Here is a 26119-nt window from a genome sequence, read left to right as displayed (position 1 = left end):
ACCTCGGAACCATGGGGTTTCGGAGAAAACAAGGGAAAGGAACTTCGAAAACTCGGGGTTTCGGAGTTTTGGGAAAACTGCGCAAAGGAACTTCAGAACCTCGAGGTTCCGGAGTTCCGGGAAAGGGTACAAGAAAAGATGGAAGGGTTCTGGAGTTCCGGAGAGAATAAGAGAAAGGGAAAGAAGGAGAGGAACTTCGAAAAATCAGGGTTCCGGAGTTTTGGGAAAAGAAGAAAGAGGCATCAAGGGGAAGGAACTTCGGAATCTCAGGTTTCCGGAGTTCCAGGGAAGAAAGAACGAGAGAAGGCAAAGAGAAGGAACCTCGAAACCTCGGGGTTCCGGATATCCGGAGAAGGAAACAGGAGAGAAGGCAAAAAGAAGGAACTTTAGGAGAATGAAACTGGAGAGAAGGGAAAAAGAAGGAACTTCAGGAGAATGAAATAGGAGAGGTCAAGGGAGGAACTTTAGAACCTTGGGGTTCCAGAGTTCCGGGAAAGGAAGAAAAGGCCAAGGGAGGAACTTCCTCTAGACAAGGCAACACTTCACACTTCATGATTCTTTTGCTTTTCTCCTTGATCAATTGGGGCAGTGCTGGTCCTTGGAACATATCTCTGATTGGTTCTCACTAATGGACAAAGGGTTTCATAAAATGACAATAGGTAGTACCAGCCCTGTCCTATTCCGAAGCCTACAATCGGCAATAGACATAGAAATTGAAGATAAAATGTCTTTGTGCAATAAAAGAAAAATAGAGGAAGATGCAAGTACAAATGACAATAGTGACAATGAATTGAGAACAATACTCTAAGTTTGAAGGGAAGGTAATTGTCTTAGGGAGATGTTTTGTGTGATTTGCTAATTTATTAGTCATTCAATAAAGGAGTGCCCATACAATCTGAAAAGTAGTACACAAGCACTCTTTATGCAAGGAGACCATTTCACTCCATCGAAGCCACATAATGCATCTTTGGGCGATTATCAAAATCAACAAGGAGGGTGAAATCAAATACAATATGACTCGAAAGGACATCCTATCATATAGTGTTGACAATGTAGCGAATGGGACACTTTCCAAGAGATTGCTAGAACAACATCAACACTTAGCTTCTTCAATAGGAGTATACAACCAACAACCCACAATCTGGATTAATTTTGGCAGCATACAACTCCACTTGCAAATATATCATACATAATGCTCCCCAAGACCACCTTATATAGAGAAATACAACAAAGGAGGAAGCTTTTCGATGAGGAAAGAAGAGGGGGTTGTGCAAAACACTAGGCACACTTTTCCAGCAACTTGTAACCATGCAAATGACACATGCATATCACCAAATGACTCGTCATTCAAACCTCTTAAGTAGCCACATTAAGGAATGATAGATGCTCTCACACCTCTTATAGCTGTCATAAAATAATAATAACTGGCGACCCTTACAACTGTAAGAGAACTAATGGTAACTGTTATCGCAAAAGCTCGCACCCTTGCTGAGCCATCAACTCAGAAACCTTGTGAAACATGGAAACAACCTCGAAGTGTGGGACCTTGTGCAAGGGGTTGAATCTCCGGAGAAGGCCGACTTCCTTCTCAGTCTAGGTGCAGGTGTTGAACCAACTCAATACTTGAAAACTTAATCCTAAGCCTATCCTAACAACTTGCATGGGTAAAGGGAAGAGAGAAATTCTTAAAATCAAAGGAGGTGATGCACCAAGATAAGAGATTGTTCCTCTCCCCACCCGAAATGGCACAAGGAATCAACTGAAAAACCCAAGAGATGCACAAACTTCAGTTGCATGAGTGACCCAAACACATGTATGGAGGTTGGACTTTGCTAAGTGTCAAGAGGGGAGGAGGATTCCCACAAGCCACACTCAGAAAAAACAAGTTAACACAACATATATGGAGAGAAGAGCCACAAAACATACACCTATGATGAGGGTAAGGAAACATACACAACATGCATAAGTTGAAGGAAGGCAAGAATGTAATTCCAATTCATTCAAAAGCCAAAAGCCAAAGTTACAGTTGCATAAATGCAAGATAAATACAAGAGAAGTGGGAGAGCATAGAATAGCTCAAGCTAGCAGGGAGAGAACCCTTTATAATGAGGCTTAACAACCTTTATATAGAAAAATGGTTACAAGAGTGATCATGACCCCTGTATGTCAGTCTAGGAGTGCAGGGAAGTGCATGAACTTGACTTGTACATGCAAGCAACCTAGCCATACCCACAAAAGGTAACTCTGAGAAGGGTGGATTGATTGACCTTCCAAAGTCAGAGTATGCAGACATGACATAAGTCACCATAACAAGCATGGCCCCGTACCTCTCCTGATGGAAATCCTGCCAAAAACATTAAATGCACCCCTGTGGCTTCACAAAAGAAGGTGCATAAGTCACCAAAGCTATCAGAGCATTCAAAGCTTTGAGTGTCGATCATGCCATCCGAAAGTGTTGGAAGTTGGAAGTAGTTTGGAAGACTTTGGAGACCTGGGTCACCGAAGTTGGGGAAACTTTGGAGTAGAAGAACAAGGAACTTGGGAACATGGGGGTTCCAGAGTTTTGGGGTAGAAGAACAAGGAACTTGGGAACTTGGGGGTTCCGGAGTTCTGGGGTAACTTCGGAGGCCTGGGTCACTGAAGTTGGGAAGATATAGGAACTTCCTTCTGACAAGACAACATTTCACACTTCATAATTCCATTGCTTTTCTCCTTGATCAATTGGGGCAGCACTGGTCCATGGAACATATTTGTGATCGGTTCTCATTGATGGACCAAGAGTGTCATAAAATGACACTATTTTTGGCGATTTCTGTGGGATGTTTGCCTTCTAAGCATGAAGTCCAGAAGCCTTAAGCATCCATTGGGCACTGAGTCACTGAAAAGACCCAAAACATGTGTGCGTCATCAGTTGAAGGAAAACTGAAAACTAGAGCACACACCCTCTTAAGGAGAATGCGGCATGTGCATAAACACGTATGAAAGCAAAACAACCTCTAGTCTAATATTTACATAGTCATCAACAACCTCTTTAGAAGCAAGACTTGAGATGATTCCCATTCATTGGGATTGGAAGAACTTCGCCATCAAGCTTGGAGAGATGAAATGCATTGGCCTCCTTGCAACCAGTGATGACATATGGACCATTCTAGATAGCATCAAATTTGGAGTGTCGCATAGCTTTGGCTCCGTCTGCAACCGACTTGAGAACTAGATCTCCCTCTTTAAAGACCCTATTAGTAGCCTTTTTGTCAAAAACCTTCTTGCCCTGCTCTTGATGAGTCTTAAGTGTATGCATAGCTTGACTTCTAACCTCCTCTAGCTCCATCAGCTCAGCTAGTCTTACTGTCATGGCATCATTCTCTGTCAATTCCAGCTGATCTGTTAGTTCAAGAGAGGGTAACTCTAGGGAAGTTGGGAGTCTTGCTTCCTTCCCATATACTAGCATGAAAGGGGAGTTACCGATCGCCCTCTTGGGTGTGATCCTGTCAGCCCATAAGGCTGTCCTCAACTTAGTGTGCCATGCCCTCTGATTGTCTTCAATTGTCCTTTTAATTATTCTGATGAGGTTCTTGTTGGAGGATTCAGCTAAGCCGTTACCTTGAGGGTAATAGTTGGATGATGTCTTCAAGTATACACCATGCTTAAGTGCCCAAGAACTGATTTGGGTTCCAACAAATGCCTTGACATTGTTTGATATGATGGTGGAGGGGACACCGACTCTTGTCACAATTCCTTCAAGGAATTCTAACACTAAGGCCTCAATGGCATCCCTCAATGCAACTACCTCCGTCCACCTAGTGAAGTAATTTGTTGCGGCCAAGATCCACTTATGGCCAGCACTAGAAGGTGGGTATATCATGCCAATGAAGTCTAAACCCCATTGGGCGAATGGTTGATCTGCTTGGATGGGATGAAGAGGTAGGGCAGCTAGTCTTTGCTTCCCAGAGAAGAGAGCACATTTCTTGCAATTCTTCACCCATCTATTTGAGTCACTGAATAAGGATGGCCAGTAATAACCCGCCTTCATTATTTTGATAGTTGTAGTCTTTGCAGAGAAGTGGGGTGCCCTGAAGAGCCATCATGAAATTCCTCTAACAATCTGCTAAGTTAGTTTTGCTCGATACATTTTAGTAAGACTCCATTGTAGTCTTTTCGAAAAAGAGTGCCATTCACTAAGACATAGGGAATGGACTGCAACCTGAAATGCCTTCTTTTGGTCTTGTCCAGACCTTGGGGGTATCTACCTTCCATTAAGAAGGTGGTCATGTCACTTACCCAACTGAATTGAGTGTTGTTGCCAGTTGGTTGATCCTCTTGTAACACAAGGGCGACCTCTGAAGTAGTCTCAGAAGATGAGACAAGCTGTTCACATAGGCCCCTGTCTCTGACAAGCTTGGTGATCTTGATGTTGATGTCAAACTCCATGAGCTTGGTTATCCACCTAGCCCTCTTCTCACTGATGTCCTTGTTTATATGGAAATCTTTGACATTTGCATGCAGAACTAAGAGCTGGATCCTGTTGTTGGACAACATGTGTCTAAACATTTTTAATGCCCTTACAACAGCAAGGACTTGCTTCTCTACATAGCTATATTTAAGCTGATAGTCCTTTAGCCTCTCACTAAAGAAAGCAATAGGTTGGTCCAAATTGTCATCGTTCAGCTGTGTTAGGACAGCTGAGATGCTGGATTCTCCTCCGAAGGTATAGAGGATAAAATCCCTTTCGTGATTAGGATTGACAAGGGTAGGGGCTTGAGCAATTGCTTATTTCATCTCTTCAAAACCAGCCCTTCCCTCCTTGGTCCAACTGAAAGCCAAGTTTTTCTTTAACATGGAAGTGAGGGGTTTTACCATGGTGGCAAGCTTGGGAATGAACCTCCTCACAAAGTTGATCCTACCAAGGAAACTTTGCAATCCTTTCTTGTGACTGGGGAGTGGAAGAGAAAGAATAGCCTCCACTTGCTTTGGATCGATGGTGAAACCCTCCTTGGATACGATGTGTCCTAGCAATCTTCCTTGATCAGTAGCAAATACACATTTGCTAGGTTTCAAGGACACACCATACTCCATGCATTTCATTAAACCCTGTTGAAGATGACCAAGATGGTCAACTGCATGCTTCCAATAAACAGTTATGTCATCAAGTTATACAAGCACAAACTTTGCTAATAGACCCTTGAAAGCCATGTCCATTGCTCTTTGGAACGTGGCACTTGCATTGGCTAGCCCAAAGGGCATTTTACAATAAGCATGGGTACCCCACTTAGTAGTCAATGCAGTCTTGTATTTGTTTGATTCTTGTACCAAGATCTGATTGTAGCCTGAATACCCATCCAAGAATGAAAATCTTTCTGAGCCACTGACCTTTTGGAGAATCTGCTCCATAGAGGGAAGGGGGTAGTGATGCTTGAGGGAGTCTCTATTGAGATCCCTAAAGTCTACACATAGCCTGATTTCCCCATTCTTCTTCCCTACAGGGACAAGGTTGGCTACCCAGGAGGAGTGCTTGATAGGGAAGATGATATTGGCTTCAATCAGCTTGGTCAACTCCTTCCTCACTAGTGGCTCAATCTTGGAGTTTATTGGCCTTTGCTTTTGTCTAAGTGGCTTTGCATCCGAGTTTAGCTCTATAGTATGCTGGGCTAAGCTAGGGTTAAAACCTTTCAAGTCTTCATAGGTCCAAGCAACTATGTCATCATATTTTTGGCAAAGCTCAACAAAGGCGTCTTGCTCGGTGGAGGAACACACCTTGCCCAAGTTTAAGGACCTACCTTCGGCGACAACAAGTGGCTTGTAATCACCCCTCTTTGCAGCCAAGTTCATCTTCTTCTTCAACTGATCATCCGAGTTGAAAATGCCTTCCAAGGCAACTAGACCTTTAGGCAATTTGTTGCAGTTGAGCTGCATGATTTGATCTCCATACTGGTCTTGCAACTTAGGTTTATTTTTAGCAGAAAACTCTGCTTCATTTTGGAAGCAGTTGATGATCTGCTGTTCGCTTTTGAACACTTGCCAATTTACTTGATTGTCTGGGACTGAAGGCCTCACAACAACCTGATGTGTTGCTCCTTCTCACTTGCAACATTCGTTAGTATGTCGAATTGAGCACCAACCACTGCAAGCCTATTAGCATGCTTGTTCTGACTTCTAGGAATGCTTTGGATATTGAAGGCCTCGAATCCTTCAATCAAATCCCAAACCTTGTGTTTGTATGATTTGAGTAGGTTGTTTTTTGGTACACTTTGGGCTCGAATGTGATTAACAACCAACTCACTATCTCCAAATACTTGCAAAGATCTGATCTTTCTGCATTGTGCAAGTTGGAGGCCTTGGATCAAGGTTTCATACTCAACGACATTGTTGGTACAACCAAATTGAAGCCTAAAATAGAAGAAATATTTCTCTCGCTGAGCAGAAACAAGCATCACACCGACACCTGCACCATTCTTGTTTCTTGAACCATCAAAAAATATGTTCCATAACCCCTCCGAGTTTCCTTGTGTCTTGGTGAGGTTAGGGATAGGAGTATCCTCTTCATGGATACAATAGGTGCCAAGCCCAGTCTCTTCAGTCTCAGCTAATGGATCAAACTAAAAAGCAATAGCGCATTCGTCCAACAAGCAATCAGAAACCTCTTGCAAAAGAGTGGCAGGCTCACGGACAGTACACTCCTCCCCCTCTTCATGGAAAGTGCAATTCATGTTTATAGGGCTTGGGGTGCAGCGCTCAATGTGGTTTTGGGGAATGGGCTTTGCCCTTATGGTGACCTTGGTACCATACCTTGTTCATAATAGCATGTGGGACCAATCAGAAGACATGTACCCATCTTGGCGGTGAAGTCTCTAGACAGGCAGATGGCAAAGAAGGCAGGGAGGTCCCTGATTGATATGTCTTGCAAGACAGTGCAACTAGGGTATGCATGCAAGGTTAACTTCAAATTTTTTACCAACCCTACTGTCTTAATAGAAGTGCCATCTAATTGGACCACCCCTTTGGTCATAGGTTCGTATTCTATGCCAAGAAGATCAACTACCTTCTTAGGCATGACTGAGCTACCAGCTCCTGAATCTATCATGGAGTTGTGAACCAAATTATCTCCTATGATTAAGGATAGATAGAAAGGGGGAGGCTTGCTGATCTTGCTTGAATCTTCCTCCTTCTTGGGTTGAACCAAACTGGTGGAGACTGCCTTTCCGCTGACTGCTGCCTCACCACCTGACTGATCGACATCCTTCAGTGCCTCCTTAAGCAAATCCCTTTGACATGGGATTGAAAGGGCCTACCACATATAGACGTTGAGGTTGGCCTTCTTCATCTGATCAACTATGTTGAAAGGGATACCGACTGATTTTAGAGGACCCTTTGAGGCTACAAGGTCTACTTATGCTCTTTGGACGACTTGGGCCTCTTCTTGCCTCTGCTCCCTTGCACGATACTCTGGCTTGTATCATGGGCGGCTATGTTGGGTGTTGGAGCTTGGGCTGATGTTGCAGGTGAGGCAGCCTCCATGGCTCTCTCCTTTGACCTTGTATGCTGCAGCATAGACTCACCATTTGTTTGGTTCAAACCACATAATTCTGCCTCCTGCCAATTGACAAAGGTAGAATCCCCTTGTAAGTAACCCTGAGTGCCAACACTAGGCTGATTTGAGTCATATTGCTAGCCAGAAGTGGTCGGCTCATCTTGTACCACTAAGGTTTGGACAAACCCTCCATTTTGGCATGCACCTTGGTTGTGTGGCTGATTGCATGGTTGACACCAATCTTGCTCTTGGGTGAGGTTATTTTGCATTGGAACTATCGCCTTTGAGTTGCTTGCGGTTGTGGGGTTCACACTATTCAAAGGCTTGGCGTTGCTCCATTGGTTTTGCCCTTGAAAGGGTGGCCTATTTTGCTAATAGTTCTGATTTTGTGCCTGATAAGGTCTGCTATGTTGGGCTTGCTGCCTCTTTAGTGTCACCAACTCATTGCTAAAGTTTTGCAATAGAGCCTTGACCTCATGGAGCTCATTGGAGGATGTGGAGCGTGTGGATGGTGCAGGTGCCATGGGGATAGGAGCCAAGGTGGGTTGTTGAGTAGGAGCTTCTGGGAAGAGAGGCATTGGAGGCCTTAAAGCTATCTTCCCAGCCTGAATCAAACAATTTTCTGCCCTTATGGCTATGTCATATGCACCCGGTAGAGAGGCTCCACCCATTGATTGTACCATGACAGCTATATTGCTGTTGAGAGCTCTAAGATTATACAAGAAGGCATGATTTGGAGATGGCTTCACTAGAGTAGGAATTCTATTCCATGTCTTTTGGAATCTAAAATTGAAATCTCCCATGAACTTGTGGGGTGCTCTCTTGATCGTAGTCAACTGCTCCACAAGTGATAGGTGATCACTTTTGTCTTCGAATTGGTTGCACAACCTCTCCCCCAATTCGTCCCAAGCTAGCAACAGGTCATTCTACACGAGACTGGTCTTGGGAGCAGAGTCGCCAAGTGCTTGAAGATGAATGCCTCTAAAGGCTGAGATGCCAAGAACAACACTGAATCCTTAGCATGTAAATCGAATGAAGTTCCACGGGGTGTGCCAAAAACTGTTATCACAAAAGCTCGCACCCTTGTTGAGCCATCAACTCAGCAACCTTGTGAAACATGGAAACAAAAACATGGAAACAACCCTGAAGCGTGGGACCTTACGCAAGGGGTTGAATCTTCGGAGAAGGCCGGCTTCCTTCTCTATCCAAGTGCAGATGTTGAACCAACTCAACACTTCAAAACTTACTCCTAACCCTATCCTAACAACTTGTAGAGGTAAAGGGAAGAGAGAAATTCTTAAAATCAAAGGAGGTGATGCACCAAGATAAGAGATTGTTCCTCTCCCCACCCGAAATGGCACATGGAATCAACTGAAATACCCAAGAGATGCACAAACTTCAGTTGCATGAGTGACCTAAACGCATGTATGGAGGTTAGAATTTGCTAAGTGTCAAGAGGGGAGAAGGATCCCCCCAAGCCACACTCAGAAAAAACAAGTTAACATAGCATATATGGAGAGAAGAGCCACAAAACATACACCTATGATGAAGGTAAGGAAACATACACAACATGTATAAGTTGAAGGAAGGCAAGAATGTAATACCAATTCATTCAAAGGCTAAAGGCCAAACTTACAGTTGCATAAATGCAAGATAAATACAAGAGAAGTGGGAGAGCATAGAATAGCTCAAGCCAATAGGGAGAGAACCCTTTACAATGAGGCGTAACAGCCTTTATAGAGAAAAATGGTTACAAGAGTTATCATGACCCTTGTATGTTAGTCTGGGAGTGCAGCGAATTGCATGCACTTGACTTGTACATGCAAGCAACCTAGCCATACCCACAAAAGGCAACTCTAAGAAGGGTGGATTGATTGACCTTCCAAAGTCAGAGTATGCAGACATGACATAAGTCACCATAACAGGCATGGCCCCTTACCTCCCCTGATGGAAATCCTGCCAAAAATATTAAATGCACCCCTGTGGCTTCACAAAAGGAGGTGCATACGTCACCAAAGCTGTCAGAGCATTTAAAGCTTTGAGTGTCGATCACGCCATCTGGAAGTGTTGCAAGCCAGAAGTAGTTTGGAAGACTTCAGAGACCTGGGTCTCCGTAGTTGGGAAAACTTCGGAGACCTGGGTCACCGTAGCTGGGGGGAACTTCGGAGTAGAAGAACAAGGAACTTGGGAACTTGGGGGTTCCGGAGTTCCGGGGTAACTTCGGAGACCTGGGTCACCGAAGTTGGGAAGACTTAGGAACTTCCTTTTGACAAGACAACACTTCACACTTCATAATTCCATTGCTTTTCTCCTTGATCAACTAGGGCAGCGCTGGTCCATGGAACATATCTCTGATCTGTTCTCACTGATGGACCGAGGGTGTCATAAAATGACAACAGTAACTACTATGAATAATAGATCCTCGTACAACGTGTTCATAGCCCAACTTGGGCGCCCACTTTCTCCATGCAAAGATGCTTCCTGCCACTTCTCCATTTTGTCATAAAATCTGTCGTAGGCTGTCATAATAATGATCGTAAATATTGTCATAAATGTCATAAAATGACACTTTTCACCTACATATACTTAATGCAAGATTCTCAAAGTGCGACAACCACCTCCACGTGTGCAACAAGTAGGATGCCACCAAGCTTGTGGGTTCCACTAGCTGACTAGACATTTGTAGGCAATTAATTAAAATAAAGTAATAACTAAATAAATGCAATAAATCAATAATCAATGTTAGGATTTGTAAAGGTTGAGACACCTTAATCTCAATATCATTCTCACTGTACCCAAGAACGTCTTGCTATCCATCTTCTCCATAATTTCAATAGTGGTTTGTTATGTTGTTTAGTTCCCAACTTTGTTGGTTCTTTGGAAGATGAGTTTCTTTTTTGGGGGCTGATCCATGTTCAGGCATTGAAGAAATGGAGACACTATCGGTTACTGAAAGAATTTGTTTTGTATATTTATCATCAAGCATTACAATACTTGAATAGCCAAGGAAAATTGAATCAAAGACATTTGAAATGGGCAGAGTTTTTGCAGAGTTACGCTTTTGTCTTGAAGCACAGGAGTGTAAGGTCTAACAAAGTTGCAGATGCCTTAAGTAGAAGGCAAACTTTGTTGATAGAAATGCAGTTTGAAGTAGTTGGGTTCAATGGACTCAAGACCTTGTATCCTGAGGATCTTGATTTTGCAGAGGCTTGGAAAGCTTGCAAGGATCCTGTTACTTTAGATAGGACAAGATGGCTGGATTTCATAATCCAAGAGGGCATGTTGTTCAGGGGAAGCTAGCTGTGTATTCCAAGGAGCTCCATGAGAGAGAACTTGATCAAAGAGAAGGACAACGAAGGAATGGCAGGACACTTTGGTCGAGATAAGACCATTGCCATTATTAGTGAACATTATTATTGGCCCAAGTTATCGCAGGATTTGAAGAGATTTGTACAAAGTTGTAGAGTATGCCAAATGGCTAAAGGAGTAAGCCAGAATACAGGGCTATATCAACCATTACCTGTACCAGAGAGGCCATGGGAGGATATAAGTGTGGAATTTGTTTTTGGTTTACCAAGGACATAGAGAGGAATAATTTGGTATTCGTGGTGGTTGACAAGTTTTCAAAGATGGCACATTTCATCCCATGCCAGAAGATCCATGATGTTGCCTACATTGCTGATTTATTCTTCAGAGGTGTGGTAAGACTACATGGTCTACCAAAAAGTATAGTTTCAGATCGTGACACCAAGTTTGTTGGATACTTTTAGAGGACCTTGTGGAAGAAATTGAAAACAGAGTTGAAGTTCAGTTCTGCACACCATCCGTAGATTGATGGGCAAACTGAAGTAGTGAATAGGAGTCTGGGTAATTTTTTGAGATGCTTAGTAGTAGATAAACCCAAGGGATGGGACTTGATCTTACCATAGGTAGAATTTGCTTACAACAATTCTATCAACAGGAGCACTGGTAGATCACCATTCAATATTTAACTTTATCGTTGTTTAATTTATTTAAATATTCTTTATGGGCATCCAAAGTTAAATTCAAAATGTAAGGTGCCAAATATTAAATAAAATGACTTTATTGGGGTGGGAACCAACTTTAGGGAAACATAAGTATTTTAAATTTTTTTGAATTAAATTAAAAAGTAACTCTCTTGGCTGGGTGTGGGCTTTTGGGAGCCTATATTAAACATTTTTGTAGCTCATTTATATATGCTTGGATTTGAGATTTTGAGAATGCAATTGCTGGTTTAACTTGTTCATCCTGTGGCTTTGTGAGGATGAAAACCCATGCAAGGTGTTAATGCATAATAGCTTCGGTAAGATAAATGATTGAATGAGAGATAAATGAAGTCTCTCATTCAATCATTTATCATATCGATAACTATGATAAAACCATCAAGCAATTAATTCATTCTTGATAGCCATTCTATATTTTCATATGGACAAACTATTGGTTAATCATACTATGTATCTTCCTCATGTTCATCTATCTAATGAATCTTGTATTTAGATGAATATCGATTAAACATAATTAATGATGACACCGATTAATATATTATAGGATTGCATATTATATTAGATCGGGTTGCATATTATATCGGGGTGCATGTAATATATATGGGAATGCATATCGGGTGGTATTATGTTAGTCACCGATAGTTATCGGTGTGTTAGTCTACACCGATAGTTATCGGCTGTCAAGGCTAACACACCGATAACTATCGGCTGTTAGCATTGACAGTCACCGATATACTATCGGGTGTTAGCGCTTGGTAAACACTGATAATCTTCGGTCATACTCCACACTGATTGGCATTTACGTAACATGCTCTTTGTTAGTATAAACAAAAAGGCACGATCAAGTAATGTCTTGATCCGTCATGACCGATCAAGGCATTGCTTGACCGTGCCTCATTTGTCATATACTTATAGTAAGTGGCATTCTTGAGATAGGACATAGAAAATATTAAATGTTCCTCTCATCTACCACAAGCAAGAAGATAGTTAGATATATACAATAAGAAAGTAATAATACCAAATTAGATAATAGAATATAACTTGCATATTGAATGTAAATTGAACATCATTTACACAAGGAACATCTTCTACGTTAGTGAAAGATCCAATGTGGGAGTTTTATTGGTGATTCCATTTAGGAATCATAGCTGGGCTTAATTGTTGGCTTGTATCTTTAGTTTTGCACAAAGTATTTTTAGAGAAGACTTGTGAGAGGTCAATTTGAAGGAGATTGAAGGATCTTATTGGCTGTTTGTACCTCCTCTATAGCAAGTTGTACCATTTAAGGAGGTGATTTGAGGGCTTCTTGACCCCAATTGAGGATTCTGGGAGGGTTTCTTTGGCCTATGGGAGGCGTCTAGGGCATATTGAGTTGGACATTTGAAATGTGGGCAAAGGAGACTCATTTTGATTATGGCGTGCAGATTTATGGGCTTGGAAGAGCTGGTTCCAAGTGCAATTAATTATGAAAGTGAACGAGAAATTTTGTCTATGTTAGAAATGGCATGGTAATGTAAATTTATGATCTTGTAGTGTTGTGACCATTTCACACATCAACCCATCAAAATGAGGAAGGACCCCCTCTTTTGCTTCCAACAATAGCAGTTGGTCAAGTGGCTAGCTTTCAAGGTTAGGCTTTGAAATGAAATTTTCTTAGTAAAGTTTTCTTTGTCTTAAGGCGTTGTCAATCATAAGTTTCAGGTGTATTTAAAGATTAGGACCATTGGGGTCACTTAGGTCAATTGTGTTAAAGCATTAAGATCTAGTGCAAAGAAACCTTAAATGGCCAATAGATGAAGTGTTGAGTCAAGATTTCAAAATTTGCCAAGTCTAGTCTTGAAATCATGATGAAACTTTGGATGCAAATCAATTGCAAAAGTCACTTAATTGGTTGACTAATGGAGTGAATTACAAAGCTAAGTTAAGATGGTTGATCAAAGTATTAAGTTGCAAAGGTGGATGAGAAACCTGATCAAGCAATGACATGGCCAAGCCCCCTCAAAAATCCGATCTAGTGTTGACATGGCAAAGGGGTCTTAAAAAAGCCACCTTGATCAACATGACAAAGGCCTCTCAAATTTTTGCCTTGATCTCAACTGGCAACGCTACCTCAAAATTCTGACTTGGTGCTTGAGTGGCAAAGGTCATCCAAAATTCCGCCATGATGCTATGATGGCAATGGTCTCTCAAATTTCCGCCTTGAGCAATAGTGGCAAAGGTGTTACAAAATTCCGCCTAGATCATGACTGACAAAGGTTCTTCCAGGTTCTGCCTAGGTATGTTATATGGCAAAGGTCCTTCAAATTGCCGCATTGACGTTTGTCTGGCAAAGGTCTTCTAAATTTCCACCTTGAGAAATGATGGCAAAGGTCTTCTAATTTTCCGATTTGATGCGAAGATGGCAAAGCCTCCTTCAAAAGACACCCTCTAGCAAATGCGGCAAAGATCATTGTAAAAGCCGATCCTAAGTGAAGGGCAAAGCTCCTCCTAAAAGCCAACTAAGGGCAGAGGTCCCTCAAAATTCCACCAAGGCTATACAAAGTCAGCCTCCAAAGAACAAGAAAACGTTTTTTTTGATAAGATGAAAAGTCGGCCTAGGAAGGTTTAAAATGAAGAGACACCTCTTAATGCCTCCAATGCCTATATAAGAGGCATTATGTTTTCATTCTAAGACACCAAACAAAGCAATCTACTCTGCAATTTCAAGAAGATCACCGAACCATACAATTCGATATTCACATTTGTTATTTGCAAGGCGAATTTGACCATTTCCTAGCATTGAGGAAGGCGAATTATCCCTGCAATAGTGATTTTGATTCCACATTTGATCATTTAACTGATCAAATACATTTGGGAGAAGGGCAAGACCAATTTAACTTTCTGATATGCACCTCTTAAAATCACGATTTTCTTTCTACAACAGCGATTTTGATTGAAGAATTGATCATTACTTTGATCAAACATTCAACTACAAGGGAGGCAAATTCACCTTCAATCAGTGATTTTGATAGATTTGATCATTGCAGATCATATACTCATTCACAAGGAGAGTGGAATTGATTTGGAGATCAATTTTCAGATCAGAATCTGAGTGTGATTAACCCCACATCTGCATATACAAGGTGAAATAAGGTCAAATCAGACCTTAACATTTGGTAAATTTCATTTGTAAGAGCGCATTTCTAGGCAAAACACCTTCACAAACCCCAGGAGTTGGTAAATTGCTATAAAGGAATGAAAGTCTAAGCTCATTTTGTTATTCTCAGGTTTGATTCTGTCACAAGGGCTGTAACTTTCAGGTTTTAATAAAGATTTTTTTGCCTAGAGAAAGGTTAGATAGGGTATATATTAAGTCAAATATTGATAGTACTCTCATTTATCGCTATTTATCCCTCCAAACTCTAAGAGTCATAGCTTTTTGGTAACAAACTTATATTATTTGCAGGTCAATGACTGAAGCGAAGGCACAAGGAAACAAGAGGCAGGTCCAAATGAAGATTGAATGCAAAGATACACTCTACGAAACCAAGCTCACATCCAAATGGCGAAAGATTGGTGACACCAACTTTGGACACACCAACATGGAGGATTTTTGAGATCGAGTGTTCGGGAAGGGCAAATATTCCACTTCAAACATGGCGAAGAAACTCACCAGGAATGGCATTGCTCACATTGCATGTTTCCCACCAGCAGTGTAATGCAGTGAATAGTCCTAGAATGTGCAAGACATTATGACTCGAAGAGAAGGGTTATAGTAGCACCAGATGGGAGCAAGATAGCATACCTCACTGAGCTATCTATAGGAGAAGTGTTCAACGTGCCTACACATGATAAGTAAATCTACAAGAGAAAGGATGATGCACTAGCACTATACCAAAGCAAGCTAGATGCATGTGACGACATCCTCAACAAGCATTGGGTCGTAGAACCATGGAGTCGTACCAAGAGAATGCCCAAGAAGATGCTCGTCAAGCCAGATTTCAAGGAAGGAATAGCTGAATTCATAATGATGCTGAATAGGGTCATGGGATCTCCACAATCTGCCCCCTACGACTCTTGGATGTGGTATTACATAGAAGAAGTGATTAAAGGTGTCAACATAATCAATTGAGCTAAGATAGTCAGTGACAACCTACATGAGCAATTGAGGAATTTTGAGCAAACCAAAACATTCTATATGAGTTCATACTTGGTATACATTTTGGCAAGATATGGAAAAAACAAAGGTTTGAATGTTAGAGCACCTGTTGGACCAGCAAAAGGACAAATGCTCTCAAATGATGCATATCCACAGTTTCAATTAAGGAATAGTGTTGCTCATTTCAAAAGAGTGAATGACGCATTCACCATGCACATTGTGAGGAGATTGCAAGGAGGCACTCATATTGGATTATCCAAAGAGTCGATGAACCCGATAAAGAAGTATGGATGTTGGTATACTCAATTTCCAAAATTCACATATTTAAGGATACGAGGGTGTTCTTCATATGCCTATCGACTACCAAGATATCCTACTAATAGAATAGTGTTGTTAGGAGTGTCCAGACAATACCTAGACTATGATGCAATCAAGAAGAAAAGGAAGAAAGCAAAGACTACGTTCCAAGTCTCGGTGGGAAAATCACTTGAAAAATGTCCTACCTTATTAGCAGCACAAGCAGTTGAGGAAGAACTGCAATATTATAATCTTAGGACTCACACCGCGAGAAGCTATTTTGATCCCTATCATAACATCCAAACTGTGAATAAAGAGAGGTTTCCCCACATCATGCATGCAGAAGATTATTGGGCTAATGCAAAAGATGATTTCGAGATAAGAGAAAGAATATACTCATGATTCTCTCACAAATTGATTAGACAAACAAAAGTATTGCGGGTGCTGGATCAGCTTGAAGGAGATGAAGATGTGGTATTACCACACTACAAAAAAGAAAAGGATAAACCCCTTCCTTCAATAGATTGGTATGCTCTTGATGTGACTCAATTAGAAGTTGTAAATCAAATAGTGCAAGACGACACTAGGAAATGGATATTGTATCAATCAGATAAGTTGAGGGCAAATGGCATCACTTTGACATATGACCGAATGGATAATGAAGAATCATCTTCCTATCAATATGAAGAATCAGAGGAGTCCGAAGATGAAAATGCAAAAAATGAAGCACACACACAAGGAGAGAGCAATCAACAGGACATCCCTGAAAGTTCACAAGCCCAAGCAAATAAGAGGAAAAGGATGGATGATAATACATCTTAGGAAAAGAAGCAAAAATCAACAAGGACTCCATCTACCACTAGTACTCCTTCTGAAAGAGAAGTGAACATCTTTGTCGATATGAATGCAACATTGAAAGGAAAGAGCATATCACAGGAAGATGGAGTTGTTCGTAATACACAAGATAGGAGGAGTGTCAATGAATCTAATGACACCATATAGCAAGAGGAGCAAGAGGGTTGATTAACCACCTCGTGATGAAGAACATATCTATGATCAGCAAATCAATACCAATGAAGAGATACAAGAAATGGATGTTGAGGATCAAAATCAAGGACATCATCAAGACACATTCATGGCCCCCAATAGTAAGTAGTAATAATCCGATTTAGAAGAGTTGGATGATCAGGCACCTGAATGGCTAAGAGAAAGAATGAAGAAGCCGGTGACGATAGTAGATGAGGTTAGAGAGTTGGATACTTTGCTTGCAAGAGCGGAGCAGAATGAAGAAAAGAAGCCCAAAAAGTATTCCAGAATTGTTGAAGAGTTTAGAGGATCAGCCTCTAACATGGAAGAGCAATTGGAGATCAAAGTCAAAAAGAAGAGGCAATTGAAAGAGGAAAACAAGCAATTAATAGATTACATCCATCGTATGTCTTCCAGACAAGAGGAAGATGCACCTCCTCCACTTCAAATACTTTCCAAAGAAATAGTTGAAGGGGCAGAAGAACCGAGGATAATAGCTCAACCACTAAGGCATGGATCGAGAATTCTTTTCAGCAAGCTAGTGCCTTCACTTATGAGTATTTACAAACTTATGATAAGAGTCACCACATTCTTGTGTAGAATACAAAATATTATGGAGATATGGGAGGAATTTCAGTTCATCCGAAATAGGACTATTGCACGATTACAAACATTGAAGGAAATTCCCAAACAAATGTTGATTGATGGTGGAGTAATGGATGTGAAAGCATTATATGACTTCAACAGATGGTATTGCATTTTGTTGACTAAGAAGGAAACTATTGATAAGACAAAAGATGATTGCATCAAGATGGAGGAATCGCTCAAGGCAATTCAAGAACATTCCATCATTTCAACAAGAGAAGTGTTCCTACAAGATATGCTTGATGAAGATGGTTTTAGTGTTCAGGAATTGCGTAATCAAGTGAGGTCTATCTTCTTGCCAACCACGGGTTTTTCAAATGCTGTTTTGATAGGAGCATGTTCATTCATGGCCTTCATGGAAATGTTTTGAAAGCAAGAAACAGAATGGCAAAAGGTCTTTGCTACTTGTGCTGATGCATTGGAGGTAATTGAGATCAAACTCGATAATTTGCCTAACTTGTCCATGGAGGAGATCAACGCAGTGATGTCTAGATTCATTGCACTTGCCATCAAAGAGAAGGATGAAGGAAACGATCTTCTAGGAGAAAGTTTGTTATGAGCTGCATATGGTGTTAATTTTTTCATTGGTGGAGATTTTCTTGAAGTTTGTGTCAAAACATGCCTTATTTCTATTGGTTAATTATGTAGTTGGTTAGTTGGCCAGAACTAACCCTAATTAGGGTTTTGATCTCAACTGTCCATTTCAGGGCAATCTTTGCCCTCCATTTCATTTTGGAGCCCTATATAAGATGCCATTTTTCATTTGTATGTATGAGAGGAAATTGAACAATTGTTGCTATTTTGCTGCTGGATTAATAAAGACATTGATGTGTGGTGTTTCTACTTAATCTTTGGAGCATATGCATGGTTATTCATGTTCTCAATCCAAGTTTTAGAATTTTGTTTAAGTATTAGAATTGAATAATAGAATGTTGCGTATGATTTATGGTGGAACTCTTAATCCATACCACTAGCTGTTTGTTGATTGCAAATATGCCTTGTGTGGTTAATTGGAATATTTAAATGTGCTTAAGTTCAATTGTTATTTAATCATTGATATGCATCAAATTGATGGTGTCTTTGCTTGATAATAATTTGAAATTCATTTGATCTCCTTAGAAGATTGCATTAGCCTTAGTGGAGTTATTTTTTTAGCAAAACTAAGACTAGTTGAGTTTCACTAAAATCATCCTTCATCCTTGCCTTCCTAGATATAGTTTTAGTATCCCTCAACCCTCATCCTTTGTTATTTTTTTTGATAAACGTCTAGTAGTAGTAATAAGAGAGCTTCATTGTATATCACTTAAACACCATTCCTTGAGCATTCAGATCATAAGAATACGTGAGGCCCCTTGATGAAACAGCAAACACAACGACCAACTGTGCTTATCTACACGTCGTGACCTGACATTCATGAACCTTGGAGTTGCTTTAAATGATCCTTAAGCCAATCTTCAGCATTTGAGTAACTTTGTTCAAGAGAGGATAAGATACTTTTGGGTATTTTATTTTGTGTTCGCATGTGCATGAGAAACACATCAACAGGTAGCTCTTATTTTATTTTTATGACATATTGTAATTTCAGTTCTGGGGATAAATCTGAAATATCTCGAGTTGTGGCGTTTCCTGAATGCTGTGATTTATAAGTTGTTTCATTCTCTATATTGTTGCAAGTGTGATTGTTGCAAACAAACTCTTTCTGTATCTCCACCTATTTTTCTAAATCAACATAAACAGAAAACAAAAAAAACTGGTGTGCATATTACATACAATTTAGTAGTTGTCTTTGGAACCTGTGTTATATAGTTTGAAGATGTTATCCACTACATTGTGAAGGTAAATTCTTAGAATTGCTTGACTTTTGGTTGGTTTTTATCTAGAAATCATAGACTTTTTTGACTCTACATATCTTTAACAATCTAAGTATAAGAAGTTATTGGTAGTATTTTTGGTCTCAAGTTGGAAGACTTCGGAAAATTGTAGTTTAATGATTGCTTTAACATTTTTAGTGAAGGTCTATAAGAACGAGATAAAAAGATCTAATAAAAAGGTCGGTACCAAACAGGAGAGGGAGGAGATAGAGCTGGACCAGGTGAAGAAGGTAACCTCACCTTTATCCTTGTAGTAATTTCCAATTTTTGTGGATGAGTTTTATAGGGCTTCAACTACATGAATGTGATTGTTTTCTTTTCTCTTATTACGGGTTGTTAAAGACTTTAAACAATTGATTTTAGAGGATTTCATTTTATGGAACATGACATTTTTAAGAAGGAATAAGCAATCCTAGTTTAGATAGGATTCTAAGAAGTAATCAGAATCTGGAATGATGTTTGATTTCTAACGCTATTTAAGATATGAAAAATCCAGTTTGTGATTAACAACACAAGCATTAGATGGTTTACAACAAAGCAAGATGTTCTGAAAATGGATTATGTGAGAGCATACATCTTTAGTGGAACTTTATCAAAACCTCTATAAACCAAATGTAGATCTGGAGACTTGAATATATAGACTAAAAACGGAGTGATTTTGTTTTTTGTGAAAATTCAGATCTTGCCTTGACTCTTCAAATATGACTACTAGGAATTTCCGTAGCAGGAAATAGCTATCCAGAAAATCTTCTGTTCATGCTTGCTTAAACATTCTTTGTATAGGTAGTAATAGAACCGCACAGTTACATGTGGTATTGGGAAAAGAAAAGGAAGCATTTCATGCAAAATTAACCAATGGGAGTATAAATAAAATTTGACATTGAAAAATTGCAACCACATCCTTTATCTGTCATTCTAACTAAAAAATTATATTGGTTTAATTAAAATAAAGATGTGGCACATAAATTTACTATATCAGGTGTATTCTGCCTAATTCATATCCATAGGTACAATTAGATAACATTATGGCAGAATTTCCCTTGTGATTAAAAGTAAAATGAGGATATGGTGTTTAACAATTTAGGTATCACTAGCTAATAACAAGGGTTAGTAAACCCATGAGTTATGAATAGAAAAATGTGAGAGTGTTGGATGGAATTGGAAATGCTTTTTATCCCCTATATTCTCATCTTATTATGTGATGCCAAGTTTGTAGCACCCTTAGCTTGAGTAATCATTCAAGTCACTGTCATCCTCATCAGTGGTTCCATGCTTACTAGATGCTATAAATATGCTGAGTTTAAAGAGTTGGCACACCGTGGTCAATGTGCTGGCTACTTGTGGTGCTCAACGTGCATTGGCTCTTAAGCTCTTCCCGCTGGGTAGTCCTCAAGCCTTTACTTATCCTTCCTTGCTAGCTATGGAATTTTATATTCAATATGAATGCTAGGTTTTCTGTTCCTTGAATTACCAAGTTGTTCAAACTTCAATCCCCTCATCACAGGTGAAAGTAATAGATCTAGTAGTTTTACCAGTTATTTATATTGAAATCCTTTCTGACTGAGTTGCTTGTTGAGGGTGAGGTCATTGAAAGTGATATTAAATTGGCATTTGAGGAACCTCTACTATGTAGAGTTGTAGTTGTGGGTTAGTGTTTATGTTGCATTATTTAGATTGGAAGTGATTTATAACCAATGCATCTAGGTTCTGAAGTTCTTCAAGAATTTGACATCACAGCTCCTTAGATGTAAGTTTGAAATTTGGCCATCTAAAATAAACTCTGCAAATAGGTTGAAATTGTGCCAAAAGCTAAATCTTAGTGTAGATCGTTCGTTTTGCAAAATAATTTTTTTCTCTGTAAGACCTTGGAAATTGAGCCAGAATCAATCTATATTGTTTGACCTCAAATGTCACCTGATGTTGGATCACAGTTTTTCGTCATTATTTTCTTCTGTAGTACACTCTATTTCACCTCTGTAAAATACTTTTGGGTGACTTTCAGATTCATGATCAAACAAAAAAACTTACTAGATCAATCTCAAAAAATTGCGGAGATATATATTGTTTGACGTCAAATGTCACCTGATGTTGGATCACAGTTTTTCGTCATTATTTTCTTCTGTAGTACACTCTATTTCACCTCTGTAAAATTCTTTTGGGTGACTTTCCGATTCATGATCAAACAAAAAAACTTACTAGATCAATCTCAAAAAATTGTGGAGATATGTATGTTGTAATTTTTAAGTGTTTGGCATTCTTTCTCGTAAAGGTGGCCATCTAGTTTTGCTGCGCTTTCCAAATTTCTTATGGATAAATTAAGTCTAATATTTGTTTTCCAACCCGTTATTAGTGATAGTAGTGAGAAGTTCCCCTTTGTGTTTTGTAGGTACTTGGGAGTGACTGCAATAAATCTACTAGGCATTGTTCTTATTTTATTGGTTGGCAATCAGTCCGTCAAATTGGATGTTTGGAGTGCTTTCTCTTCTAGTTTTCTAGTAGTTTTAAAAAAGGGATTACATAGGAGAGCCTGGCATGACCTAGGTGGCATCCTTTCATAGGTTCTTGGTGACCACTTGCAATGTCTTCTATGCCACATTTAACATTGCCCTTCAATGTGTTTAGTTATGTAGCAAAAATTACAGTTAACCATTAAATACCGCAAAATATAATTTTAAATTTGATTTCATGTGTGTTTCCTGTTCATGTATTTCTCATAACCATTTTAAGTATTTTATTTAAAGTTTGCATTGTAAAAATTGGTACATAAATGTGGATAGTATCAGCAAGGATAGGTAGGATTATAAAAATTCTTTAAATATTCTATATATTAGTGTATATTACTCTTGAAATTTAAAAAAAATTAAAAAAATTCATTAAGAGTCTATTGGTATAAAGCTTGTACTAGCGCTTACAATGCAAATGGACTCTTAAAATGTTCATAATAATTACTTTTTAGGAGAGATTTGCAAGCCCATTCCAAATTGTATAATCTAAATGATTGTTTTCTTAATGTTTCGTTGTCATACATTTTTCTTTTTGAGGGTGCTGCTTGAACCATTTTGGAGCCTCGTAGCTTTGAATCTTGTCCTTTCTTTTGCATGCTATAGTGATAAGCAATTCTTGAAACCTTAATTGTAATCTGCAATTTTCTGAGCTGATATATAACTGTTTGGAACACAACTTGTTTCAGTGAACAAATAATTGATAAAGCATTACCAGATGCCCTTGTAATTTAAGAAAAAATGGTAAAGGACTTGCCTGCAGACAAACTTGAAAAAGGTCCAATACTATGTCCATGATTTCATATTTATGCAATGTTTCAATGGGGAAGCCAACCTATAGAATTAGAATTAAGGTTTAATTCTGCTTAGAACAATAACCTTTTTTTCCTATGGTATGCTCAAATAGTTGCGTCACTATTGGTTATTTTTCATAAGTCCTTGTATGGTCTTGTGAAGTGCTCATTATTTTGAAAATTGGAATCAGTAGTAGTTAACAACAATTATATCAACAAAATTTAATGTTTTAAGATTAAATTATAGACAAAATTCCAAATATGTGTATGTTTACATATATTACTACTATAATCTTGTACTCTTTTTGAAATACTATAAAATACTAATATTACTTGTGGACATATTGGTCTGTCATTTTTGGACCCCTCCAACATCTGTTATAAAAAAATGACAATCAAAATGTTGTGTTGGTGATTCTTGAGATGTAATATTGTATGTTGTATGTAAAACTAAAGTTTATCTGAACTTTATATAAAGAAGTCAACTTTAAATAATGGGTTGTTCAAAGGTCCTAGTAGAAGGTCAAAAGATCATTTTTAAAGTGAGTTATTGTTGATATGCTTACTTCATCCATGTAATAATTGAATATTTATAATTGACGTGAGACGAGGTTGTAAAGTCTTAGAAGTCTTGAGTCAGAGAAAGCTTAAGTGGGTTTCATATTGTTTTAAAGCATTGGCAAGTTCGCACAGAAGTTAAGTAATAGGTGGTTGTTTTTAATAATTACTAGAAGGGAAAGAAACTTTATAGTAAAGGATATGCTGTAAATGGCTGCTAAATGCGTAGTCAAAGTCAAGCCACTAGGGATATGACTGTTAGATGGTTACTTGAATGGTTGTGGACCCATTGTGAAGTGGTGGTTGTTCCCACCTCTTAACCACAGTTTAAATCTCATGACTTGACAAACCTTGGTAGGCCCAAATTTGAGTTAGACTCATCGTCTTGGGAAAAGCTCTCCAAAACTTGGAGAAATTTACTTACATTAAACCTAAAGCAGAATAATATGCCCCCAATTTTTTTGTGCAAATAAGTAGAAAACTGAAAGCATAGAAAACATTGATTCATGTAATAATTTTTCTAATCTGTAGTTTATGTATTACAATCAAACATTGATTACATACACTTATAAAATTGCAATAACTAAACCCTAAATCATTGAACTTTCCATCTAGCACAAAACCGTTGTATATTTGTCACGTTTTTGCAGCAAATGTATTTAAGAGTTGTAGGATTATAGTCAGAGTAATGCTTTTTTTAATTTGTAGTCGTGTTTTTTTTGAAGTTGTAGTTGTAGTTGTGAAGATTGTTTTATTTGTGGACACATGGATATCTTGTAGTGATGAGAAAGCATTTGCATATGTCCTTGCAATTTCAAGGCATATATTGCATACCAAACTAGTTCTGATTTATGCAGCAGTACTCGGTAGGTTTTTAGATTTGAAAACTTGAGTCAACTAGTTTCTAGTAAACTTTTAAACTATGTTGTTAACTACTGTATGGTTTGTATTTATCCATTTTTAGTTTTGCAGGGACGAGGTTGTAATTGTACAAATGCCATGAGCACATTAATCTTAGATTTGAAAACTTGTGAGTCAACTAGTTTCTAGGAAACTTTTAAACTATGTTGTTAACTACTCCATGGTTTGTGTTTATCCATTTTTAGTTTTGCAGGGACGGGGTTGTAATTGTACAAATGCCATGGGCACATTAATCTTTTCCTCGTATACTTTTATTAACTTTAATCTTAAATTCTCTTCCTATCACCAAATATTTTTAAGGTTTGGGTGTGGACTTTTGTATGGTTGATCCCTGGATCAACAAAAGACACATTTCATTGGAGGAATCAGTTTTCGAAGTGCAGCTGTTAAACTTACCTAATTTTGTCAACATGATGAAACCGCTAGTTCATTAAAAATGGGGATTTTGAGCAATTGACAAATTTCGATCTATGTGTAGGGATGGTTTTGTCTTAATTTCTGAAAATGAAAAATTTGAAGCAAACAATTAGACATTTCACCTCCTAGTTACACTTTTGGGACCACCTATTGGACAAGGACATTTCAGTACTATTATGAACAACCGGGGGTTTGGATTGTATTAGGGCAAGGTGAATTTGATTGTCGTAGAACATTGAGAAGTAGAATTGCAATCATTTTTCATGTCATAGATTTAATTGTGTGTATGCGCAACCATGTGGAGTAAATGGCAAATATATTCTAATACTTTGTATGGTTTGTTGTATTCATCCAACTTCTATTAATAAATTCATTAGTAGTGCATATTTACCACTACCAAATTTAGTTTACTCTTTTGAGGGTTTCTAAAATAAGGTATGTGTTCAATTATCTTTTGTAGCATTCTTTGACTTTCCTTCTTGATTGACATTTGTTTTGAATATAATTATCACATACCATGAATTTATCGTTTCTTAATTCTTACAAGTACAATATTTTGATGAGATTAAGGATAGATTTGGTATGAGAAAGTCACTAATTCTTGGGATTTGTCGAAAATAGTTGCGATTGTATGCTAGTGACTTGGCTGCAAAGAATAAAGAATTGCTACCTTGTAATCTAAGAATCACTTGGAATGAAGAGGTGAGAATGGAAAATCTTGAAAATTTGAACAATTATGTGATAACCCTTGAGAGCAACATGGAGATCATGATGAAAAATCAGAATCAAATGAGGCATTATCAAGATTGTTTGAGCACACAAGGAGCACATAGGCCAAGATTAGTCTTGTATGGGGTAGATTAAGAACTCTTCCTCAAAAATTTGATGTTGGAGATGTTGGTGAAAACAAGGACCAAGAAACCTTCTTCAAGCGAAATCAAGAAAAGATTCAGGTAATATTTGCATGTCTGATTTTAAAGTTGAAACAAAAGTAGAGATAAATCATTTGAAGGGAAAAGTGAGTGTTGGATTTAAAAATGCTATTGTTGAGCACACTAAATGTTATTAAATCTAGTAACATTTGTCTTTTACTAGGTGCCTCACAAAATATATTCAAACTACAAGTTCTTAACCGTAAGTATCTATATATATATATATATATATATATATACTAATCTTAATTAGAGACATTTAGATGAATTGGAAAAATAAAGAATTGAGATTTTAGAAGAACATAATAATTTTATTGCAAACCAAAAAATGAATTTATTTCAAATTGGGACATGGCTTTTTATTATTACTTGGAATAAAGTAATTGTATCAACAAACATGAAAATTGAAATATCAAATATGCAATCACATAAGTAACAATTTCTCATTTGGATTGTTAAATGGTTGTTT

The 26119-nt window shown here is 38.5% G+C and overlaps 1 long non-coding RNA gene across 4 annotated transcripts in view; it reads left to right on the top strand.

The window, feature by feature from the left end:
• Positions 1–26119, top strand: part of LOC131048793 (uncharacterized) — a 144189-nt gene that overhangs the window by 63239 nt on the left and 54831 nt on the right. The window contains exons 2-3 of one of the 4 annotated variants that reach the window (XR_009106520.2): positions 19666–19757; positions 25340–25671. This is a non-coding gene — a long non-coding RNA (uncharacterized LOC131048793). Of the gene's footprint in view, positions 1–19665; positions 19758–21913; positions 22703–24486; positions 25065–25339; positions 25810–26119 lie in introns of those variants that run through there. The other 3 variants (XR_009106518.1, XR_009106519.2, XR_009106521.2) reach the window with 3 other exon arrangements.

This window comes from Cryptomeria japonica, chromosome 8, assembly GCF_030272615.1.
Source record: "Cryptomeria japonica chromosome 8, Sugi_1.0, whole genome shotgun sequence".
NCBI classification, from domain to species: Eukaryota; Viridiplantae; Streptophyta; class Pinopsida; order Cupressales; family Cupressaceae; genus Cryptomeria; species Cryptomeria japonica.
Note: the sequence above shows the minus strand (reverse complement) of the source record. Positions and strands in the feature narration are given on the sequence as shown.